The 14,754-nt window shown below is 49.2% G+C and overlaps 1 protein-coding gene across 1 annotated transcript in view; it reads right to left on the reverse strand.

The window, feature by feature from the left end:
- Positions 1-14,754, reverse strand: part of MDGA2 (MAM domain containing glycosylphosphatidylinositol anchor 2) — a 343,591-nt gene that overhangs the window by 308,503 nt on the left and 20,334 nt on the right. The window lies entirely within an intron of this gene.

Here is a 14,754-nt window from a genome sequence, read left to right on the forward strand (position 1 = left end):
AATCTGGAGCAGGAGAGGGTGGCCAGGTGCGAATCGGGTGCAGGAGAGGGTGGCCAGGTGCGAATCGGGTGCAGGAGAGGGTGGCCAGGTGCGAATCGGGTGCAGGAGAGGGTGGCCAGGTGCGAATCGGGTGCAGGAGAGGGTGGCCAGGTGCGAATCGGGTGCAGGAGAGGGTGGCCAGGTGCGAATCGGGTGCAGGAGAGGGTGGCCAGGTGCGAATCGGGTGCAGGAGAGGGTGGCCAGGTGCGAATCGGGTGCAGGAGAGGGTGGCCAGGTGCGAATCGGGTGCAGGAGAGGGTGGCCAGGTGCGAATCGGGTGCAGGAGAGGGTGGCCAGGTGCGAATCGGGTGCAGGAGAGGGTGGCCAGGTGCGAATCGGGTGCAGGAGAGGGTGGCCAGGTGCGAATCGGGTGCAGGAGAGGGTGGCCAGGTGCGAATCGGGTGCAGGAGAGGGTGGCCAGGTGCGAATCGGGTGCAGGAGAGGGTGGCCAGGTGCGAATCGGGTGCAGGAGAGGGTGGCCAGGTGCGAATCGGGTGCAGGAGAGGGTGGCCAGGTGCGAATCGGGTGCAGGAGAGGGTGGCCAGGTGCGAATCGGGTGCAGGAGAGGGTGGCCAGGTGCGAATCGGGTGCAGGAGAGGGTGGCCAGGTGCGAATCGGGTGCAGGAGAGGGTGGCCAGGTGCGAATCGGGTGCAGGAGAGGGTGGCCAGGTGCGAATCGGGTGCAGGAGAGGGTGGCCAGGTGCGAATCGGGTGCAGGAGAGGGTGGCCAGGTGCGAATCGGGTGCAGGAGAGGGTGGCCAGGTGCGAATCGGGTGCAGGAGAGGGTGGCCAGGTGCGAATCGGGTGCAGGAGAGGGTGGCCAGGTGCGAATCGGGTGCAGGAGAGGGTGGCCAGGTGCGAATCGGGTGCAGGAGAGGGTGGCCAGGTGCGAATCGGGTGCAGGAGAGGGTGGCCAGGTGCGAATCGGGTGCAGGAGAGGGTGGCCAGGTGCGAATCGGGTGCAGGAGAGGGTGGCCAGGTGCGAATCGGGTGCAGGAGAGGGTGGCCAGGTGCGAATCGGGTGCAGGAGAGGGTGGCCAGGTGCGAATCGGGTGCAGGAGAGGGTGGCCAGGTGCGAATCGGGTGCAGGAGAGGGTGGCCAGGTGCGAATCGGGTGCAGGAGAGGGTGGCCAGGTGCGAATCGGGTGCAGGAGAGGGTGGCCAGGTGCGAATCGGGTGCAGGAGAGGGTGGCCAGGTGCGAATCGGGTGCAGGAGAGGGTGGCCAGGTGCGAATCGGGTGCAGGAGAGGGTGGCCAGGTGCGAATCGGGTGCAGGAGAGGGTGGCCAGGTGCGAATCGGGTGCAGGAGAGGGTGGCCAGGTGCGAATCGGGTGCAGGAGAGGGTGGCCAGGTGCGAATCGGGTGCAGGAGAGGGTGGCCAGGTGCGAATCGGGTGCAGGAGAGGGTGGCCAGGTGCGAATCAGGAGAAGTCTATACTGACCCTCCCCCACTGAAATAGGAGGAATAGAAGTCACTCGAGGCCCAGGGCAGGACAAGAAGCAGAATGCGTCCTGGAGTGGTCATCTCTTAAATGACTTGTGTAACAGGATGGTCGTATTCACAGGCAGAAGGTGAGAAATCAGACCAGAAGAGGAAAACACACAGCAGAGCCCGGACTGGAGTGGGTGTCCTGCAGCAAAGTAACAGACTCTGGGGTGGGGGGAGGGTGCCGGTCGGTCCCGGAACAGGATGGCAGAGGAGGACCCCGTGGGGTTGAATTGTCATGTGGAAAACTGGGAAATGCCATACATGTACAAGCTACTGTATTTTACTGTCGACTATAAACCACTTAAAAAAATTAAAAAAGACGAGCACTTGAGAACACGATAATAGAAAGAAATGTAGAAATAATAGCGAGGCTAAGTAAGGGACAGAGAAAACCAGTTTTGGAAATGTCTACTGTGAACAGACTGTAAGATTTAGAGCTGTACGATCTCACCCGTAGGACCTCGGACCTCGAGTATCCAGAGAAGCATTCTTCTCGGGGCTCTCTGGGCATAGCTTGGATGATACTCGGCTATGTCTGAAATCAGAAACCGAGGGCTAAATCACATGCCAAACCATCAGCTCCTCAATCAAAACGAACATTTCTTTTCATCGTTTAATTATTTTTATTTATCCTTTGGATAGAGACGACCAGAAATCAAGAGCAAGGGGGAGACAGAGATAGAGAGAGACAGAGAGACACCTGCAGCCCCGCTTCACCACTCCTGATGCTTTTCCCCTGCAGGTGGGGACTGGGGGCTTGAACCTGGGTCTTTATGCATTATAACATGTGCATTCAGCCAAGTGTGCCACCACCCAGTCCCTGAAAATTTATTTTCTTAAAGCATGCTTTCTATTTTTAAAATATCTTTTATTAGAGACAGAAATTGAGGGAGGATGGGGGAAGAATCAGAGAGGGAGGTAGAAAGACACCCACAGCCCTGCTTCCCCACTTGTCAAGCTTCCTCCACCCTCCAGGTGGGGGCCAGGGGGTTGAACTCAGGTCCTTACGCCCTGTAATGTGAGTGTTCCCACAAGCCTAGAATTCCAGGGCCTCTTTAAGGCCTGCATGATCCACAGAGCTCCTGAGAAATGCAAAGCCAGCGAGGACTTGACTGTGGAAGCCAAGAGACGGGCTTATATTCAGCTTTAATATCTGTTACTATGACAACCAGGGAGCTATTTCAAGTTATTAGCATTCTAGCCCACTAAGTTAATGATACGGACAAGAGCGGCGTCAATGTTGAGCACAAGCAAATTACTTCAATGTCATATCACAGAGCAGTGACAGCAGAAGCCAGGCAGGTGACCGGGTTCAGAGACTCTGCAGAGACCTAGAGGAAGAGACAGTTCAGCCGGTGATGCTGAGACCCGGCAGCACGGCGATGCGGCCTCCTCCAAGCACGCTCTTCTGGCTTCTTACAACGGAAAGTTCAGGCTCTAAGCAAAACCAACCAGCAAAACAAACTGGAGTCGGCAGTTGCCACTACTGCCCACCCTTCCACGGTCACGGCGTCTGTCTCCCTGCCCTACCCCGTTTCCCTTCAAGCACGTGGAGAGGGTGGACTGTGCCACCCAGAAGATTCTACCAAGGACAAGGATGCGGCAGTAAGGAAGGAAGGGCCACGTCCCCCTCAACTACCATCTGAAAGACTCCTCCTGAAAGGCGGCAAAGGGAAGACGCTCAGACAGCCGGCCCAAGCCACAGGCTACACACACAGCATGGCGACTAGAATGGAAGCAGCCCACGTCCTGTTTTTATTGACAAGGCGCCGAGTATGGTAACAGGAATACCTTTAGGAAGAGCCTCACTCCACAAAAGAAAAAGCAAAGAAAATTTCCCTACACTTGATGCTATTCCTGCTTTACGCCTGGCGGGTCGCGCATTGCCCAGCTTCTGGGTACACGCCACAGCAGATGCAAGAGACTGACTTGCATCTCTGCTTGGAGGAGGACTCCTGCCCTCTGCCTCGCCCTCCCTGCGTGGGTAAGCCAGCCCTGCAGAACCTGGACGGACGGGAGTGGGTGCCCTGCACCAAAGTCAAGGGCTCTGGTGTGTGTGTGGGGGGGAGCTCAGGTCCTGGATCAGGACGGCAGAGGAGGACCTAGCGGGGGTTGAACTGTTATGTGGAAAACTGGGAAATGTTACGCATGTACAGACTACTGTATTTTACTGTGGACTGTAAACCACTCATCCCCCAATAAAGAAATTAAAAAATAAATCAACTATTACAGCCTCAGTTTTACCTGGAGGATAAGACCCAGGTTTTCTAAATTTCCATGCTTTACCTTCAATGACATTTTTGAAGAACTAAAAAGAACTAAAAAGACAAAAAAATCTTACAGTGATTGGTGTTTGATCTTGTCCTGCTCCTGGACAATTGTCTAAGGTAATTTTAATATAGAAACAATTGTGACTTTTCGCCAAAAACTTAATGATCTGATCATTTTCTTTTGATCATGATTTTAAGAGGTATCTTTGGTGGTTTTCCAGTACATATTTAATAACCACTTTTCCAAACAAAACAATCAAAATAAAACTGTCTTGATTTACCAGTTCAACAGAGAAGAAGATACTTGGCAATAAGATCACATTTCCTTCACGTGAAGTCAGGAAGAAATACACAAAACACTATGTATTTGTACCACATGCATAAAGTAGTCACTGATAAGTCTAAGATCATAAGTAATAATAAAATTCAGTACAATAATTAGGGAGTGATTTATTTCAACATTCTATTACCTTTCAGTTTAGTATATATTAACTGTAAGATAACATCATTTAAATCTTTAATAATAACTGTTTAGTATTCATCTCTCACAAATCATTAAAAGATGGCTCTGGGTCACCACTGCCATATTTTTGTAGTTAATCAAGATTTAGACTTCGATACATCTTCAGAAGAGCAAGAGCTATGTTTTCAACATTCACTTAAGCGCATTCCGCAAATTTCTGAATTGATTGTCATGTTATTCTCTCATGGGAGCACTAAGTGCACAGAGTAGGAAGCACAAGGACCGGCCTAAGGATCCCGGTTCGAGCCCCCCGCTCCCCACCTGCAGGAGGGTTGCTTCACAAGCACTGAGGCAGGTCTGCAGGTGTCTTTCTCCTGTGTCTTCCCCTCCCCTCTCAATTTCTCTCTGTCCTATCCAATAAAGAAAAAGGAAAAAATGGCTCCCAAGAGCAGTGAATTCATAACACCTGCAGTGAACCCCAGAAATAACACTGGAGCCATAATAATAATAATAATAATAATATTTTATATATATATATATATCCATTCTAACGTATACACACATTCACCCTGAAAGAATTTTTTTAGTATATATTTCTTTATTCTCTTTTGTTGCCCTTGTTGTTTTATTGTTGTAGTTACTATTATTGCTGTTCTTGATGTCGTCACTGTCGGATAGGACAGAGAGAAATGGAGAGAGGAGGGGCAGACAGAGAGGGGGAGAGAAAGACAGACACCTGCAGACCTGCTTCACCGCCTGTGAAGTGACTCCCCTGCAGGAGGGGAGCTGGGGAGGCTCGAACTGGGATCTTTACGCCCGTCCTTGCGCTTTGCACCACGTGCACTTAACCTGCTGCACTACCGCCTGACCCCTTGAAAGAATTCTTTGAAATTCACTTAGAGCGATTGTTGGAGAGGTGGTTCATCTGGTAGAGTGAAGGGCTTGTGTGTATGGGACCCAGGATGGACCCTTGGCACTGGCTTGTGCAGAGAGATGTTCTGGCTTCTCTAGGCTGCTCTTTTTCCAAAACAAAGAAATCTTTCCAGCAAAGAAGAATAGTAAACCAGTGACTGGACTATCTTAGATACTCAGAGACAAAGCATGCAGTCAGAGTCAGGACCAGAACTCTGCCATGTGGTGACCGCGGAGAAGCCCAAACCCCCCGCCCCCGCCTCTGAGAACATGAGCGACTCCACTGGCAAAAGTCCAGGAGCAGCCCTCAGGCCTTGGTACCAAGCCTTCACTCACTGCTTAGGAAGCGGAACACCACATGCCTTCTGTGTCACACTCACTCTGGCGATGGCCTCACACGCCCTCAACTCCTTCCTTCAGATGATATCTAGCACGTGCTCAGCGCTCACAAGCCATACAGCGGCGAATCGGGGTATTATTATTATTCTATTATATATGTACTATCAGCAGGTCAGTGGGAATCATTCCCCGCTTAGGAATAACAACTGCATAGTCATTACCCACTCCCAATAACAGCAAAATCTGATCTACATTAGGTTTTTTTTTTAAGACCTTTTTATTATCCTTTAAGGACAGACAGCAACAGAAATGGGAATGGAAATATATCAGAAGTGTGCTCAGCACGGGCTCAGGGTGGTGCTGGGGATTGATCCTGAAACCCTGCAGCCTCAGGGAGGAAAGCCTTTTCCCATAATCATTAGCTATCGCTAAGCACCTGATTAGTTTTGATAAAGAGAAAATGTTCTCAACACTCTTGAGGTTGCATAGTTTTTACATACATAGAAATCTTTATATAGGAAGGACCTTGATACAAAATCCAACACTGTAAGCAAAGACCTCTTCATTCATATCTGTGTGTGCAGACTGAGCAGGAGTTCTCACAGATCAAGGTAACCTACAATGAAGGACAACTTCTTGCATGTGAGTAGTTGCAGTTGGCTTTGTAATGGCGTTAAGGACATAAGACTGATGCCTAGTAACACAAACACACGTACACAGGTGTGCACACACACACACACGCGCGCGCGCACACACACGCACACACACAACTATGATAGTTTATGGACACAAAGGTTTCTTTCGTATTATTTATTTACTATTGAATACAGACAGAGAGAGATCGAGGGGAAGGGGGAGATAGAGAGAGAGACAGAGAGACACTTGCAGCCCTGCTTCACCACTCGTGAAGCTGCCCTCCCTGCAGGTGGGGACAGGGGCTTGAACCTGGGTCCTTGCGCACTGTCGCGTGTGTATGCATCACGGCCTGGCCACGTGTTTCTGTAGCTAAGCCATGCCTCGGATTTTCTCGCCCAATCATCATCATCACGAATATAGGCATCACATCAGTTTGCACGGGAAGAACATTGGGCCAGTTTTCTGATTTAAAAGATGCCAAGTGTGAACCAGGTGTATTTCACAGATCATCACGTAATTTTCATTTCTAAGCTGAATGAGAGTCTAGGGGTCGCAATGTATGAAGCAGTAATAGTTTTCAAAGCACCAAGCAGCATCCCTTGGGATGTGTCTAAAACTTTGTAAGAAGAAATCTGAAAAAAAGGCAGGTACTGCAACATTTAATAATAGAACATTTAAATTGTATTGGTCTCTGCTTCCTTAAAATATCAGTGAAGTGTGTGAGAGGTGAGAATTAAGAACATTTGGAAGCAAGGAGATAGTACAATGGTTATGCCCAGGGCCTCTCATGCCCCAGGCCCCAAAGATCTCAGATTCAGCCCTCAGCATCACTCTAGGCCAGAGCTGAGCAGTGCTCTGCTAATTTATAAATGAAGAAGTAAATAAATAAAAAGGGGGCCTGGGCAGTGGAGCACCCAGTAAACACACAGTACTAAGCACAAGGACCCTCACAAGACTCTGGGTTCGAGTCCCCAGCTCCCCTCCTGGGGGAGGGGGTGATTCACAGGCAGTGAAGCATGGCTGCAGGTGTCTCTTTGTCCTGCTCCCTATCTCCCCTCCTCTCTCAGTTTCTGTCTCTAGCTAATAAAACGGGGAAAAATGGCTGCTAGGAGCAGTGGGTTTATAGTGTTGCCCCAGAGATAACCCTGGAGGTAATAGGAAGGAAGGAAGGAAGGAAGGGAGGAAGGGAGGGAGGGAGGGAGGGGAGGGAGGGGAGGGAAGGAGGGAAGGAGAGAGGAAGGGAGGGAGGGAAGGCACTGAGATAAAGCAAATGACACGGCTTTTCTGCAAGGGCTTTCTTTTCCCCCCACAGAAAAGCCCAGATTCTCCCAATACGCAGTGTAAGGACTGACCGGATGAGGTCTGGAAAAACGACAGTCTCTCCTCCTCTGTGCAACCTACTGCCTCAGCCCGCATGCCTCTGCACATGCCATCATGCCAGTAAGACCCGCTGAGGGACTGCTAGGCCACAGCTGGGGAAGGAGCACAGCAGGGCCGTTCCCAGGAAAGGAACATGAAACCGCACAGCCCACAGCCGCTGAGGCTGCAGGGCTTCTGCTGAGCTCAGCCGCCACTCAGAGCATCGGAAGAGGCGGCCAGCACACAGCCTCAGCTCAGCTCGCCGGGCTGGCACCGCCCAGGGTGTCTGCATCAGGCGCCAGCAGACACGCCACCCTCTGTGCTCCTTCTCCGCTCACTTTCAGAACGCTGGACGGAGTGTTCTACCGCACAGGTCTGCAGAAAGACAAACTAGAGTGCAGAACTAAATGTCTCCTTCAAGGGAACCAACTCCAAAGGCTGGCTTTTAAAACGTTACCAGTGGGGCCAGGTGGTGGCGCACATGGCTGAGCGCACACGATACAGAGCGCAAGGACCTGGGTTCAAGCCCCCCGGTCCACAGCTGAAAGGGGAAAGCTTCATGAGTGGTGAAGCAGGGCTGCAGGTGTCTCTCTCTCTCTCTCTTCATCTCCCTCTCTCTCTCTCTCTCTCTGTCATCCCCACCCTCTCAATTTCTGGCTATCTCTAATAAATAAATAAAGATAATTGTTGGTATGCATGAGACCCCTTCTGTTTCATTTGGTTTAAATCCCCCCTGCTTAACACTATTCTATTTACATAACCACTGTTAACAAGTTCCACCCTCCCTCCAGGGCATTGGTGGTTCAGTGATAGGATTCTCGCCTAATCTGCCCCCTCTTTGTCACACTCTGATTTTCACCAGTCACTTTTCTCTCCACCCTCTCTATGTCACATCCTGTTTCCACCTTACTTAGCAAGTATATATAAAGACAGCATTGTGAGTTTTAGAGTACTGTACTTTGAGTTTAACTTAGCTTGTCTTAGATTGTGCTGTGTCCTGCATGAATAAAGAGATATTGCCTACAGCTCAACCATGAGTCCCTGGTCGTCTGTTACCCGCCCGTGAAGCCAGCCCGGCAAAAACAACCTAACCTGGCGAAAACAACCTAACCCGTCAAAAACAACATATGGGTCAACAATGTGGGACCAGACCTGCGCAACTCCCAGATAAGTGAAGACTTTGCCTACCTATGCACTATGGTCTTCTCTTCTACTTATGAAGAGGTTTGCCAAAGCCTCTACTGTTTCATCATGAGACAGTTACTCTGTCTCTGGAACATTTTGCTCTGGGCCAAACTTTGTTTCCCTGACCGGGAACTTTGGTTTCTTATGACTGGGATCATAGAGCTTGGGAGATGCACTGAGATTTCTCCTTGGACTTTCTGGATTCCCTCTCCCATGTTTCCTGAGGAAAAGGACTACATTTTGCTCCGGGCCACAGTTTGGTTCTTTATGACTGTGATCGTAGACCTTGGGATATGCATGGGGATTTCCCCTGGAACTTTCTGGACTTCTTCTCGAATGTTTCCCGTGGAGAAGGACTACTCTAATTTGAAGAACATTCTCGAGTACCCTGGCAGTTCCCAAGTATGGAGACACGTGGTTAGTTCTACTCTCCTGATTGGATTCTTTCTTCGATGGGAAGACGCTTTTAAAAATGGGTGCCTGAAGCAATCCAGCAGGAACAGTCAGAAGCACCCTAAATGGAATTTCGAGGAGTTTTTTGGACTAGGACGTCCTCCAGGGATTCTTAATCCTACATGGTGAGATATTGATAATCTGGTTCAAGTTGCATTTCATAAGAGAATGATTTGAATGACTGAATTTCTGTTTGACATTGACTTAAAAAAATGCTGGATGCAGCCATGATTTCTAGAGACATCCAGAAACAATCCAAAAAATTGTTTTTTTCCTCCTTTGATTTCTCTTTTACATCTTGACATGAATCTGAAACGTTTAATCCTGGAAACCGTATGAGTTATGGGTGGGGCAGATAGTGCAATGATTATGTTAATTATTCTCATGCCTGAGGCTTTTAACCATGGTTCTTCTGTTTACCTTTCCACATTTTATTGAGTTTAAACTGTTTAAACAACCTTAAAATCATACTAGAAAGGACTTCCAATTATAATGGAGTTATCAATTATAGTAAACTTCTAATCTGCTACAAGTTTTGTTTGACAAGTAAGTGAATTTCAGCTGTCAAGTCTTCACATGAAAAAGCATCTACTCAAATGGAATTCCCGGAAATCCATTTGGACCCCTGTTCTCTGACATTGCCCCCGGAAACCAATGATGTGACCTGGCACGACCTGAAGAAACAGATTCACAGACTCCAAAGCTCACTCTCTACAGAAAAGCAAAATTCTGGTGGCCGACATTCCCCATTGAGACAGACGTGCAGCGTTTCATCCTCTGGCATTTTCTTCTGTGGTCAGTTACTTTGGACTGACACCTCCATCGGACTTACTGGTACATGCTGCTGTGTTTCTCAAAGACTAACTTCAGCCAATTGCCTTGAGACTTTATAGACCATGTCCCCTCGCTTGCAGGCTCTTCCCCAGAGTCAGAAAACTCCCCCTCCTTATTAGGTTATGCCCACAGAGGCATGAAGCGCCCCAAGAGGCAAGAGATGCCCACAGAGGCAGGAAACGCCCTTTGAGGCAAGAGACGCCCCCAGAGGCATGAAGCGTTCCCAGAGGCAAGAAATGCCCTTTCGCCTGCTAGGCCTTGCCCTTTGAGGCAAGAAAAGCTCCCCTTGGCATCACGCTGGTTATTGCTGCTCACCTATTTTGTTTTCCATGTCTTATGCCAGTTCTTTTGAAAACGCCTATACGATATAGGTTTCTGTTCACCCCACAATGGCCATTAGTTAAAAAGAAAGGGGGAATTGTTGGTATGCATGAGACCCCTTCTGTTTCATTTGGTTTAAATCCCCCCTGCTTAACACTATTCTATTTACATAACCACTGCATTCTATTTACATAAACACTGTTAACAAGTTCCACCCTCCCTCAAGGGCATTTGTGGTTCATTGATAGGATTCTTGCCTAATCTGCCCCCTCTTTGTCACACTCTGATTTTCACCAGTCACTTTTCTCTCCACCCTCTCTATGTCACATCCTGTTTCCACATTACTTAGCAAGTATATATAAAGACAGCATTGTGAGTTTTAGAGTACTGTACTTTGAGTTTAACTTAGCTTGTCTTAGATTGTGCTGTGTCCTGCATGAATAAAGAGATATTGCCTACAGCTCAACCATGAGTCCCTGGTCGTCTGTTACCCGCCAGTGAAGCCAGCCCGGCGAAAACAACCTAACCTGGCGAAAACAACCTAACCCGTCGAAAACAACAGATAATAACAAAAATGTGTTACTAGTAACTAATTACATGCATGTAATTACATGTATGTAACTAATTACTGTATTTCACTACTGTGTGAATACTGAGTCAATATACTAATGTTTTTCTCAAGAAATTGTCTGTAAAATATGCCTCTGAGTAAAGGCCAGTGCTAGACAGTTAGCAAAATATCATTAACTGGTCTCGGTTCAAGTTAATTGGTTACTATAAAAAATGAATCCCCAGATGCAAAAAGACACAGAGACCTACTTTCCAGCCAGCTACACCAGTGACTGTCACTCTAAGGGGCCCTGGGCATCTGGGGGGCTCCCTGGAGACTACGGACAGCTACACACTCTGTCATTTCACGAACATCTCATAAAAACTGCAGCAAAGGTGGGCGCGAGGAATCACATCATTGCAAGACTGGCCAGCTCCTCATGGGGCGCGAGCGCTGCCCCACTGCGATCATCCTCTCTGGCATTCTGCTATTCCACTGCAGAATACTGTGCCCCAGGATGGTTCCATAGCCCCCATGTCCACTTGGTCGATTCCAAATTATATTCCTCCATGAGGATCATTTCTGGAACCATCCATCCCACCCCGGTCCCATGGCTGCCAGTTCTCAGCAACATCGCCCCGCCAGATATTCGTCGGGATGCGGCATCATCTAAGTTCATTTCCCACGTCTACGCTCGACCGGACCTGCCAATATACGCGGAGATCTTCGCCCACCCTGTCCAACGCTTGACGTCTCGTCACCCAATCTGGTCCCCTACGCCTACACTGAACTTCTCTGTTCCAGACTCTTGGAAACAGAGCTGGCAGTCAGCTGAGGTCAAGAACAAACACCTCATCGCAGACCCCTGTGAGCGTCAACCCGGCTCTGACCTAGCACGTTATGATCGGGCCCTCCTCCATCGCTATTGAACAGGCCATGGCTGGTGCGCCGCTATGTTCCATCGCTGGGGAGCCAGAGACGACCCGAACTGCCCCTGCGGCTCCAGACAGACTATGATCCACATAGTCAACGACTGCCACCTCTCCAGATTCAAAGGAGGTCTCGAAACTTGACATCAGGCTCCACCTGACGCTGTTGACTGGCTACGGAAGAAGGGTAAACGCTAGAAGAAGGACAGCTGAAGGTCGGGGCTCTCGCAGCTCTTCTCAGTCCCCAGTGAGCAAAGCCAACCTGGTTTTTTTTTGCTGTTGTTGTTCTTGTTTTATTTTTCCTCCAGGGTTATTGCTGGGCTCAGTGCCTGCACCAGGAATCCACCGCTCCTGGAGGCCATTTTTTCCCCTTTTGTTGCCCTTATTGTTGTAGCCTTGTTGTGGTTATTATTGTTGTTGTCGTTGTTGTTGGATAGGACAGAGAGAATGGAGAGAGGAGGGGAAGACAGAGAGGGGGAGAGAAAGACAGACACCTGCAGACCTGCTTCACCACCTGTGAAGCGACTCCTCTGCAGGTGGGGAGCTGGGGGGGGGGGGCTCGATCCGGGATCCTTACGCCCGTTCTTGCGCTTTGCACCACCTGCGCTTAACCCGCTGCGTTACCGCCCGGCTCCCACCAACCTGGTTTTATATGGTGTTATTTATAGACTAGATTTTGAATAAGATTATGTCTAGAAAAAAAAAGAGTTCAGGTTTTAAGAAACACTCCCCCTCCCCCCAGGGGCCCCTGTGGACTCAGAGAGCACAGCTTCCGCAAAGGGTTAGAAGTCCAGCAAGGAATCTGTGGGAATCCAGGACCCTGGTGACTGGGTGACCTGGTAGTCACCAAAAGGACCATCATTAAAATAAGCCAGCCTCTTGCCCTCATCCAGCTTTTGCCGTCCTTATTTAACTCACAGGGCTAGGCTGAGTGACTGAGGGAAGTGACATCAGGGCTAGGAGGGGGTTATCTAGGCCTGACTAGTAAGTAATTGACTGGGTGCATTATGGTTTCTCCTTAGGGTTTCCTCCTTCCTTCGCTGAAGACTGAGCACTTTTACTTTGAAGTGTACATGTTCCCCTAATTAGTTCCTCTTTCTATCTCACCGCCTTTCAGCCACCAAGCTGCAGATGCTGCCACGATGCCACCCTGACTTCCCTGGGCAGACGCCCTCCCCCATGTGTCCTGGAACCCCACCTCCCCAGAGCCCTGCCCCACTAGGGACAGACAGACACAGGCTGGGGGTGTGGGTCCACCTGCCAACACCCATGTCCATTGGAGAAGCAATGACAGAAGCCAGACCTCCCACCTTCTGCTCCCCATAAAGAATTTTGGTCCATGCTCCCAGAGGGATAAAGAACAGGGAAGCTTCCAATGGAGGGGATGGGACATGGAGCTCTGGTGGTGGGAACTGTGTGGAATGTAGCCGTTATCTTACAATCCTGTAAATAATTATCACTGATAATTTTTTTTTTGAAGAAGTTTAGCAACAGACTCAGACTTGCCCTAGCACTCAGCCTCTGCCGTGACATCTCAAACTGGGACTCCAAGTCGGTGAGGGCACCCAAGACCTCCACCGAGCAGTGTGACCTAAAGGAAGAGGCCGTGTCAGAAGGACGGCTGGCTCTTCTATCTTTATCCTTAGTCACTTCTTGACGACGCCAGATTTTTAACAAAAGTCATAGAGAAATGAGCACATATGTGTCACAAAATTCCAAAAAGAAATAAGACCTGTAAGTAAAGTTCAATGTTTCTTTTAAAAATATTTGATTCATTTACTTTTATAGGAGAGAAAATTGAGCTAGAGAAAGAGCGAGAGTGAGCCTGGGGCACTGCTCAGCTCTGGCGAATGGTGGCACTGGGGATCCCACTCGTGACCTCAGAGCCTCAGGCACGGGAGTCACTTTGCCTTAAGGGTGTGCACACCACAACCTACATGCTATTATTTCTCCCCGAATGCTGGAGTGGCTTTTCCCACCTGTCCCCACCCCCACCTAAGCAGCAGTCTGCACTGCGCTCTATATAGTGTCCAGCCAGCACCCGTGTGAAGTTTGCTTTCCAGCAAGGTCACAGGGCCCACTGCATGTTGCTGGGCCAGCGCCTTGTTTTGTGAATTCGTGACTAATATTATGATTATTACAGCTAAGTAGTTCCCATGCCTCTGCTCATATAAAGCGAATTCTCACACATAGATAAATAGGCACTATGTAAGCTTACAGACATCTCCAGGTAGGTGTGCAGGAAGGACATGTGGAAATAAAATCTCTGTAAACCCTCGTTTATTGACGCTGGTTTCCACGGTGACAAGGCTCATGATGTCTGTGGCTCAGGCCATACAGGAGAGGGTCCATCCCCTCACGCTACGCTAGTCTGTGAGCAATGTGACCAGTGTTGATAGATCTCTCACTTTTCATCAGAAAAATGTGTCAGACTAAGTTAATTTTGGTCCTTGTGTTTCTGCCTGTTCCTATTCCTTGACCGTTTCTCTTGAGTTGGGGTGTATTTCTTTATGTGCTGATATATTCTTTCTTTCTCTTATTGAAGACTTTACCTTGTTTGGCACCTAAATATCGGAATATTTCCATATTCTTTTCCAGACTGACATTTCCTTGGACTTAACTAGTATTTTCCCCAGAAGCATTTCCTCAGTCGCTGTGATTATTACTGAACATTCTCGACTGCATCAGGCTTTTGCTGGCACTTTCTGTCGTCCTCACGCTGGAGTTTTTTAAGGAGGAGGCTGAGAAAAGAGCTTGAGAAGATGGCGAATGTGCCATCCACACGGCCAGGTTGGAGCATGGCCCCATACACCGGGGAAACTCTTGGCACTTTGGGGGTGTTTCTCCACGTCTATGTGTCTGTCTGCATACGCGTTTGTACATGTCTATACTCAGGAGCGCCAGGTGACAGACCACCTGTGGGCTACACACATCACCCTGCGCTGGGTTTTCTGGCTTCCAGCCTCTGGCCCCCAC

Source organism: Erinaceus europaeus, chromosome 16 (genome assembly GCF_950295315.1).
Source record: "Erinaceus europaeus chromosome 16, mEriEur2.1, whole genome shotgun sequence".
Lineage (NCBI taxonomy): Eukaryota > Metazoa > Chordata > Mammalia > Eulipotyphla > Erinaceidae > Erinaceus > Erinaceus europaeus.